General features: G+C 36.0%; 1 long non-coding RNA gene across 2 annotated transcripts; it reads right to left on the bottom strand.

Annotated features, from left to right (window-relative positions):
- Nucleotides 1–4,483: 4,483 nt before the first annotated feature.
- LOC109748718 (uncharacterized) lies at nt 4,484–10,421 on the bottom strand. 2 transcript variants are annotated; one of them, XR_002229421.4, is made up of 6 exons: nt 10,375–10,421; nt 9,787–10,039; nt 9,222–9,336; nt 5,483–5,553; nt 5,326–5,397; nt 4,484–4,918 (listed from the first exon to the last, which is right to left on the bottom strand). It is a non-coding gene; the product is annotated as an uncharacterized lncRNA (long non-coding RNA). The 2 variants fall into 2 exon arrangements; XR_012187793.1 differs by lacking the exon at nt 10,375–10,421 and having other exon boundaries at nt 9,787–10,318.
- Between the last annotated feature and the right edge of the window lie 1,139 nt (nt 10,422–11,560).

The raw sequence follows: 11,560 nt of genomic DNA on the forward strand, positions 1-11,560 counted from the left end.
TCATCCCGGCGCTCTCCATGACGAGGAGGGAGTAGTTCACCCTCGGGGCTGAGGGTATGTACCAGTAGCTATGTGTTTGATCTCTCTCTCTCTCTCTCGTGTTCTTGAGATGGTACGATCTTGATGTACCGCGAGCTTTGCTATTATAGTTGGATCTTATGATGTTTCTTCTCCCCCTCTACTCTCTTATAATGGATTGAGTTTTTCCTTTGAAGTTATCTTATCGGATTGAGTCTTTAAGGATTTGAGAACACTTGATGTATGTCTTGCATGTGCTTATCTGTGGTGACAATGGGATATTCACGTGATCTATTTGATGTATGTTTTGGTGATCAACTTGCGGGTTCCCTAACATTGTGAACTTATGCATAGGGGTTGGCACACGTTTTCGTCTTGACTCTCCGGTAGAAACTTTGGGGCACTCTTTGAAGTTCTATGTGTTGGTTGAATAGATGAATCTGAGATTGTGTGATGCATATCGTATAATCATACCCACGGATACTTGAGGTGACATTGGAGTATCTAGGTGACATTAGGGTTTTGATTGATTTGTGTCTTAAGGTGTTATTCTAGTACGAACTCTAGGATAGATTGAACGGAAAGAATAGCTTCGTGTTATTTTACTACGGACTCTTGAATAGATCGATCAGAAAGAATAACTTTGAGGTGGTTTCGTATCCTACCATAATCTCTTCGTTTGTTCTCCGCTATTAGTGACTTTGGAGTGACTCTTTGTTGCATGTTGAGGGATAGTTATATGATCCAATTATGTTATTATTGTTGAGAGAACTTGCACCAGTGAAAGTATGAACCCTAGGCCTTGTTTCCAAGCATTGCAATACCGTTTATGCTCACTTTTATCATTAGTTACCTTGCTGTTTTTATATTTTCAGATTACAAAACCTATATCTACCATCCATATTGCACTTGTATCACCATCTCTTCGCCGAACTAGTGCACCTATACAATTTACCATTGTATTGGGTGTGTTGGGGACACAAGAGACTCTTTGTTATTTGGTTGCAGGGTTGTTTGAGAGAGACCATCTTCATCCTACGCCTCCCATGGATTGATAAACCTTAGGTCATCCACTTGAGGGAAATTTGCTACTGTCCTACAAACCTCTGCACTTGGAGGCCCAACAACGTCTACAAGAAGAAGGTTGTGTAGTAGACATCAAGCTCTTTTCTGGCGCCGTTGCCGGGGAGGTGAGTGCTTGAAGGTATATCTTTAGATCTTGTAATCGAATCTTTTTGTTTCTTGTTTTATCATTAGTTTAGTCTATAAAAGAAAACTACAAAAAAATGGAATTGAGGTTACCTCATATGCTTCATCTTTTTAATGTCTTTCATGAAAATAAGGATTCCGATAATTGTGCCAAAGTGTTAGAAGAAGAATGCATTAGAATGTTTGGCACTAAATCTTTGAATGATGAGCATGATTGCAATGTAGTTAGTATGAATTCTTCGAATATCCATAGTACTAATGATGATTGCACTAGTCATGATGAAAATGCCTCTTATAAGCATGTCAATTTTTGTGCATAGAGTTTGCAAGTACACACCAAATAGGGAAGATAGATTTTGCAAGAGGCATAAATATTTAGAAACTAAATGGTTGCAAGAGAGGCTACATGCTTGTGCTGAAAATTTAAAATTTCTTTGCCATCCTTGTGAACTTTGCAATGAACGTGATCATTTAAATCCCCAATGCAAACTTTTTCATGATCGTATCGTGTCCAAAAATTGTGACGACTTGATTTCCCTTGCACATCATAATGAACTTAGTTTGATTTTGGGTTATGAAGAAATGAAACGTATAACTAAGGATATGCCAGAATTTGTCCTTGATAAAGTTCTTGATTTTGATCTAGAGAAATTTATATGTATTGTGCGGTGAATTGCATTGAAAATCCTTATATTGCCAATTACATAAAGAAAAGAAAACAAATAGAAGATGAAGAGAATACTAATGAAAGGGAAGAGACTTCCCAATATTCTCCTATTATTTCTTATGATGAATCAGGTAACGAGGAGGAGCCTTCTATTCAACCAATCTCATTAATAAGGAGCACCAGAAAGAGGATTAACCCCACACATGATGCGAAGAAGAAAAAGAAAAGACGGAGAAGAAAAGGTAAAAAGGAATCCCCCTCAAATGATGTTGCTCCTACTACTCATTGTGATGATAATAGTTGCTATACTATTGGTGCTATCCATACTATTAATGATGAGAGTGATTATGCTTATGATATGAAAAGACCCAATCTTGGGGATGCTATGTTTGATGAGAATGACATGTTTGAGAATTTATTTGCTGCAATTAATGTTTGTCCCAAGCTTGGGGATGTTATGTTTTATGAAGATGATATTTTTAACCTCCCAAGTTTTGATATGCATGTTTATTATGATGATAGCATGCCTCCTATTTATGATGATTATATTGATGAAAGTGGGTTTGGAAGAGTGTCAACTTTAGGAAGTAATGATCCCACTATTTTGGAGGGTGTTGAATCTTATAATATTTATGAAAGTGGATTTGGAGAGGTCATGACTTTATTTAGTGATGAATCCACTATTTTGGAAGAGGTTTCAATCGATTATGATGAGAACAAAGTTGCTACCTATGATGATTATTGTGATGAAACTCATGCTATAAAAAGTAGTGATGATTATATTTATAAAACTTGTCATGATTAAGATTACCCTTTTTCTGAACATTACTCTTTTAATATGGAAACAATTTATAGTATTCGAGTCTCTTATGATACTCCCACTATTCCGCTTGAGAAGAATTTTGCTTATGTGGAGAGTAGTAAATTTTCTATGCTTGTGGATCATGAAAAGAATGTTTTAGGTGCTGGTTATATTGTTGAATTCATTCATGATGCTACTGAAAATTATTATGAGGGAGGAATATATGCTTGTAAGAATTGCAATAATATCAAGTTTCCTCTCTATGTGCTTAAAATTTTGAAGTTATGCCTGTTTTGCCTTCCTATGCTAGTTGATTATTGTTTCCATAAGTTGTTTGCTCACAAAATCCCTATGCATAGGAAGTGGGTTAGACTTAAATGTGCTAGTCATATTCTTCATGATGCTCTCTTTATGTTTCAATTCTTATCTTTTAAGTGAGCATCATTGAAATCATAATGCCTAGCTAGGGGCGTTAAACGTTAGCGCTTGTTGGGAGGCAACCCAATTTTATTTTTGTTTCTTGCTTTTTGGTTCTGTTTAGTAATAAATATTTCATCTAGCTTCTGGTTAGATGTGTTTTCATGTTTTAATTACTGTTTATGCCAAGTAGAACCTTTGGGAAGACTTGGGTGAAGTCTTTTTGATCTTGCTGTAAAAAACAGAAACTTTAGCGCTCACGAGATTAGCTACAACTTTTTACTGGGGAGTGCTATTTAGTTGATTCTTTTTGTAGAAGATTAATAGACAAATTCTCAGGTCCAATTTATTTCAGAATTTTTGGAGTTCCAGAAGTATACGTTTGATACAGATTACTATAGACTGTTCTATTTTTTACAGATTCTGTTTTCTATGTGTTGTTTGCTTATTTTGATGAATCTATGAGTAGTATCGGAGGGTATGAACCATTGATAAGTTGGAATAAAGTATATATTACACCAATATGAATTTAGAATGAGTTCACAACAGTGCCTAAGTGGTGGTTTTATTTTCTTATACTAACGGAGCTTACGAGTTTTCTGTTAAGTTTTGTGTTGTGAAGTTTTCAAGTTTTGGGTAAAGACTCGACGGACTATGGAATAAGGAGTGGCAAGAGCCTAAGCTTAGGGATGCCCAAGGCACCCCAAGGTAATATTCAAGGACAACCAAGAGCCTAAGCTTGGGGATGCCCTGGATGGCATCCCCTCTTTCGTCTTCGTTCATCGGTAACTTTACTTGAGGCTATATTTTTATTCACCACATGATATGTGTTTTGCTTGGAGCATCATTTTTTTGTTAGGATTTGCTTGATGTTATTTAAAACAATGTTTTGCATCTTTTATTTCAATAAAAGTGGCATTGATGGCCTTTACTATGCCTATTTTACAAGTCTACATGTTGCTGTTTGAAAACAGAAAGTTTACCACTGTTGCGAAAATCTATTTTTATATAAAAAGTACTTGATAGGGTCATCAGAATAAAGATAATTAGCTTAGTAAATCAAGTACTTGACAGGGTCATCAGAATAAAGATAATTAGCTTAGTAAATCCCACGATAATTAGAAAGATCCGACCTTTAATTTTGTGAGACAACAAAGTCCAACCATTAGATCTTCGTAAACCAGGTGGGTCCATGCCGTGAGACAACAAAATCCAACCATTAGATATTTGTAAACCAGGTGGGTCAGAATAAAGGTAAGCCCAACCATTAGATCTTCGTAAATGATGTGGGTCCATAGCGTCCAATGACGGCTTCAGGTTGATTTTCACGATCCCAATCACAACCCCAATGGTTGGACCATCCCGTGATATATGCATGCATGCAACCAGTAATAAGAAGAAAAAACATACAGGTTGGGCCATCAGCGATGAGGCCATCCCAGAAAAAAAAGGTCTAATGTGCCTAACCAACAGGTGGCCATCACACGCATACGTGATGGACCATGCCATCAGCGATGAGGCCATCCCAGAAAAAAAGGTCTAATGTGCCTAACCAAATCGAAACTATCATATCTCTCCAAACAGAATATGTGTCCACACGGAATCCAATTTTTTTTCCCATCATGCAAACATGAGAAACTTAACCATCCATATAAGACCTTCCCCCACGACCTCATAGGTTCGTTGTCCTCGAGATTTTAGGTTACAACTTCTACATGATCTTCCTCCCACATCATCTTCCTCTGGTGGCCCAAACTTCGAGATCAACTTCAGAATTGTCTTCCTCCAGTGGCCACAGGATAGCTCTGTCGAGTAATCAGGAAACATCAAGTAAGTTCAATCTGCACAAAATTATAAATGACACCGGTTCATGGATCAATGATGGTTCAATTATGCTCTACGTAGTCCTCATCTAAGAATATTTGACATGTTACCTCAGAAGGTTGATTACGTAGAATCCTATAGGTGTGGGTTCATGTCTTAATGGTGTCATGTTCATACTTTTTACCCATCTACAAAAGGCTAATGCCATGGATGTTGCTTGCTGTGATATAGAACATATATGGTGCATCAGATGGTGTTCATATTATAGATCAGACCTATTAATGGATCAATGATACTTAGATTATACTGTTGGCAGTGCTAATCTAAAAAGATTTCACATGTTAGCTCACAAGTTTCATTATGTACAAACAGATATGGATAAACATACATAGATGGTTTCCATGTGTTGATCAACCTCATATGCTATAGTGGTTTCCTTTCATAATGCTAGCAGCTCCATCTTAAACAAAAATAAAAAAAACAATTGTCAATAAAATTGTATTGTTTCATCTACTATGATTTCATGTAGACTCATCTATACATACATAGATGGTTCCTGTATTTGGTCAACCTCAGATGCTATGGTGGGTTCCTGTCGTAATTCCAGCAGCTCCATCTGAAACAAAATTTAAGACCAATTGTTAATAAAATTGTATCGATCCACCTACTATGATTTCATATAGACTCATCTACATAAGGCTAATGCCATGGATGTTGCTTCCAGTGTTTTCACGTTAAGATAACATACAATCCAAGTCTAGAATCATACAACTATAACAGAAAGAAGTGGGATTGCTTGCTGTGATATAGATAAACATATGTGGGTCATCAGATGGTGTTCATATTATAGATCAAACCTACTAATGGATCAATAATAATCAATTTACACTGTAGGCAGTGCTAATCTAAAAGCAACAAAAATATTTTGTATTTATAGAGCTTGCATGTCATTATATTACTTACTTTATCAATCAACACTTTGTTCTTATATTTTTAGGGCCTCAAAGATTATGGCACACATCGTTGAATGCATCGACTACAGGAAACGAGACATGGACGATCAAAGTCAAAGTTTTAAGACTTTGGGACACAATTAACTTATTAACTAATGAACTCATTAGCACTGATATGATTTTATTAAATAAAAGGTGCAAGTATTACATATATAATGTCTCTTCAATTTACCCTTTCCAAAGTTTGCTGATGTTTTCTCTCTATGTAAGGTGATGTAATCGATGCTTCTATTGGGAGCAAACTGGTCAATAAATTTAAATCAAAAATTAAAGAGGTACAAGACCTTCAAAGTCTGGGAGTATGAAAAATACCGACCATTTTAGAACAATCTCAAAATAAGTTTTGTCTATGATACAACGGTGAAGGAAGTGGATGAAGGAAAATCCAAGTTTTTGGACTACCACTTCGAATTTGCTGATGGTGATACCTTGGATAGTAGGGTGATTATTGATAAATAGTGCTCAGGTACAATCAAAATCCATATCAAAGAACAAGCATCGGTGAACGAGATTTTTAAGTATGATTATGTGCAGATGTCATTGGATTGCTTACTGCAATGAAGCCAATATAGCAAGTGCAAAAATAAATAAAGGGACGGGCATGGCGCAAACTTCAAACGTCCGTGAGATTGAAGTCCGAGTAAGTGATTATATTCTATAGATATTTTTGAATTACATATATGATCTTTATATCACTTTTTCGTGATTAAATGCATGAAGTGGTGAGATAATCAGAATCACGCTATCAGGGGTATTTGCAAATATGGTGAATGAAAAGCTTTTAAACAAATAAGCAATAGTGATTGTCACTTCAAATTTGGTCAGAAAATTCAGTGGTGAGAACTATAATCTCTTTGTGTAAACCTGAATCCAAATTACTGACAATTTATTACCAGGGATATCACTACGCACGACAAATGCATCTAAAGTCTTCCTGGACTCTGAAATTATAGAGAAAGACCAAATTATTGAGAGGTATGCATATAATCAGTGGCGGAGCTTAGTGGAGTGCAAACTGGGCCATCGCCCCCTGCACATAAAAAAACTAGTATATATCCTCTAGTATTGGCTTCATATTTTCAGTAAAAATCAGCCTAAAGCAGTCTTTTGTGCCCCCCCAGCCCATTTGCCCTCCCATAAATTCAGCCCAAGCTCTGCCACTGCATATAATAATGCAATTATGTATGTTTTTGAAGTTACAAGTTTATGTGCTCATATTGTAATGTATTATAGGCATTGTGAAAGCGATGTTATTCCAACAATGATTGGAATTGACGAAAGCACCCAAGGAACGATTGAAGAGCAAATGTTCTACAATAAAAAAACATTGAGGGAAATTATAGAACTACGATATGTTGATGTTAAAAGAAAGGTTTCCCTCTAGCCTTGATCATAAAAATCTTACACCTTCTCTATTTTACATTATTATGCAAACTCGTATGTTTTATCTTTAATAGGAATTTGTATGCAGAACAAAAGCAACAATTGATGATATTATAACAGAAACACCATAACTATATTTGCTCTTCCTGTCATTAAGTACCTGAAAATCCCAACATAAGGTGAGCATGCTATGCACTAGATTGTCTTTGGTGCCATTTCTTTTAATAATAGACCAGTAATAACTGACACTATCATATTAGGTACCTAATTAAACTCAAGGTACGCAAGGACAGGACAACAACAACTTTCGTTATGTTTATGAGGTAGCAAAGAGTCTTTTAGGCAACATATCTGCATCAACCCTATTAGAGCAGGAGGGATTCAACAAGATAGTACCAAATATTATCTAAGACCTTTATGGCAGAACACTCATATTCCGACTTAAGTTAAATTCAAGGAATTTATAAGAGTGTATGGAAAAAATTAAAGTGAGCTTCACTCTTGAAGTTGACGACAGACTTGAAATGGACTATTCAAATGAAATAGTTGAAGAGGTATGCACATGCACATTTCAGTATCTTAAATGGTTTATAAAATTATAATGTGAGTACATTCTTTATAGGGCATACTGGAAAGGCAAGACACACAAGGTTCTTCAAATTTTGCTATGCAGAAGTCCGATAACGAGGTATTGCCACTAATTAATGGTTTTGCTATCACGAGTGTGCAATTTTTGTTTTAAAATATTTTAAAAAATATAGGTCAACCACTCCTCCAAGAATGCAAGAAATGATGAGGAGGATATGTGCTGAAAGGAAACCTCTAAATCATCTAACAAAAAGCAACAAAGGAGGACAAAGAGACATAAGTCTAGCAAAATATATGAAAAAGATGTGACAATGTTTGCTTCCAGAAATAGCAGAAAACCAATTGTTAAAATCAAAGCTCCTGATGACGAGGTAACAAATTGGAAAAAATTATCTTCCTGTATATGCATTGATAATTGTTTACAGCCTATTTATTTATGACATCACAAAACACACAGGAAGAGCCAAAAACTGTTTCGCCGAAGATAAAAGGAGAGACCAAACATAAGAGATGTAAACAGGATTTGAAAAGAAAGGCTTTGCGAAATTAAAAAAAGTTCTTATAGAGAGCAATCTATTCGATAATGAGGTATTCTTTCAAATTACTTACCCTCATCTATATGTACTAAAAATAATAATCCATGACAGTGTATCGGTCATTTCCCACTTTGGTCTAATTTTGTATGCATTTGATCTTATATATGTAGCAGAATACATTGTTAAATATGACAATGATATACAAGCTTAATATCTACCATGCATTTACGGAAATTTATGAATGTTTCAATAATAACATTGTTCTTGCATTTATGCAGCGAGACAACAATAGTCACGCCGACAACAACTGTACCAGCACAGATGACCGTAATGAAGAATGGAACACCAAAACTAGAAGCAGAACAAAGAAGGAAAGGACCGATTGCATAAAGAGGAGGAAAATATCATCTGAAGACATGCAACCAACCTTGTATGATAGACCTAAGAGGATTAAGAGAGAACCATCGAGATACATGGGCTAGGCATTATACAGCAGCAAGTGCTTACATACGTCCAATAGCTGCAAGAGTTGAAGAATATACTATACACACTCTATACTTAGTAGTAATTTGCATTGATAAACAATTATGTTTATTTTATGCTCCACGGGAGTACGGATTGAAGTTATCATGTGTACTCAGACATATACTTAAATTATTTTTAGTTACACTCGCTTGTGTCTTCTTTAGGATCTACCTCATTCAACACTAACAACGCCCATAAAGAAATAAACATTGAATTGAAGAAAATCGAAGGAGGCATACCCAACTGGAGATGAAGATACATAGCATGATTGGAATATATAAACATTCCTAGAAAACACCTCCTTAAGATTGCCATGTGGCTCTCTTACTCTTCATGTCACAAATATGATATCACCTGTCCAAATCAAATAAAAAAATTGATATCTAAACAAGATAATACATTAAATTACTATAAAACAGACTAAAGGAAAACATTTTGCGATTACTATAAAACTTCTAGATGGGTGCTGGCTTTGATGCTCGGCAGAGTAGAAGTCATGTACATCGCCAACACACACCGTATGGTGACGCACAAGATGCCCTGGTAAAGTATACACTAACTTATACAGTATATACTTACATTTTTAAAATGTACACTAACTTATTAGTATCTACTCTATACCTCATTCAACACTTATAGATCACTTTAAAAAACATGCTATTCACGAATTTAAGGGAAAAATATGAAATACTTACAACTAACAAGCATTTCCTTAATTAAATTATATTGGTTGAATGGCACAAGGACAGGAAAAGGCTAGGAGAAAGGGGAAATATTACAGTCAGGAAAAGGAAAAATAAGGACCTGCAGCTCAACTTGGAACAATGTTGCCGTTGCAGGCCTGCGGGAGATGAAATCCAAGACCAAATCAACTGCACGGACGACAGCATCAACGGCAGCGTCCAGATCGATGATCTCGCCTACACTCTGGTGTAGTAGATCCTTGGGCCCTGCTAACCCTCAATCGGCGTCGATGGTCACCCCGTCGAAGCACCAGGTGCGGGGGTGGCTTCAGGTTAGAACGAGCATCCTGAATGCAGTGAATCAAGAGAGCAACCTGATGGGTGGTATTCAACATCAGCATATTTTAACTGAGAAGAAAAATAAGAGGAGAGGAGAAAGGTGATCGGCCAAGAACATTCTCACTGGGAAAATATCAGGTGCTACCGGAGCACCTAAGTTTAGGTGCTCCAAGAGCTTCTCGGCCATTGGATCTGAAATCCAACGGTCATCTACAGATGCGCTGGACCCGATTTACAATACCAAATTTCTGGAGGTGTTTTCTGAATAAAAGTGTGAGCTCTCTCCTCGGCCTTCGGATCTCAGATCTAACGGTTGAAAAGCTCCTAGAGCACCTGCTCCCGTAGCACCAGATATCCTCCCCATTCTCACTTGTGTGAGGAAAGAAGAACGGAGAAGTCCAGAAGACTACAGAATAGGTAAAGTGAAGAGTAATACTGGTGGGACCCATGACACCAATTAGGTAGTGTGGAAACTGTGAGACAAAACAATATAACGTCAAAATATAAGGCAACTTGGTACTGCCGAGCTTTTTTTTAAATACAAAACTTGGTATTAGTACTGTTGAGCGCACGTGTATGGAAGCAAACACCAACAAACCTTTTATGCATACACGTATACTCTATATAAAAATAATAAAACATTTACTCTACAAAAACAATAAAAAATATGCCAATATTTCATAGCGTTAGTGAAATAATTTATGACTACACGAAAACAAGAAGAAAAACTTTACACGCACAAAAAAGCGACATGATAAAAATGTTAGAAAAAAATATAATTTGAAGAATTCAACCGAACATAAAACTAAAAAAACCTTTACCCAGGTGAAATCTACATTACCTATATCAAGTTATAACTACAAGCATTAATTTGCTTATTCTCCAAATAGACTTGTATGTTTATCCCAGTCAAACCTATATTACCTGATGATGATTGGTTAGCCCCAGGAGAATAACACAAGACAATATGTGTATAGCTACAACCATGGCGAAAATGCTAAATGGAGGCCGAGCTCCATGGAGCTTTTTATTTTGAAAATTTTGAAAATCACATTTTAGTAGCTTAATTTGAAGATGTGATACGGATGTGTAATACATGTGTGTGAAATTTGAAGATGATCTACGTTACGATGAGAGCTATATACAAAAGACAAAATCATGATTTTGAAATGATGAACAGTACACACACTGTTCACTACAAAAAATACTTCAATTTGTCTTTTTATGTAGCTCTCGCCATAATGTTCATCGTCAGATTTTACACACATGTAGAACACATCCATATGAACGCCTATGGATTTTTCAATAATTTTTCGAAACTTAAAAAAAATGATTTTTGAATTATTCAAGAAAAACGAGCTTCATGGAGCTCGTCCTCCAAAATGCTGCACTCCAACCATGGCATGATACTACTCTTGAAAAAGAACATTAGCAAGGTACTCACTCCGTTTCATATAAGTTGTCACTCAAAAGAATGTATCTAACACTGAAATATACGAATATTATTTTTGTAGACAGAACACATATGCAAGCGATCACCCTTGCTACTTGTCTAT

The sequence above is a fragment of the Aegilops tauschii genome, chromosome 6, assembly GCF_002575655.3.
Source record: "Aegilops tauschii subsp. strangulata cultivar AL8/78 chromosome 6, Aet v6.0, whole genome shotgun sequence".
Taxonomy (NCBI): domain Eukaryota; kingdom Viridiplantae; phylum Streptophyta; class Magnoliopsida; order Poales; family Poaceae; genus Aegilops; species Aegilops tauschii.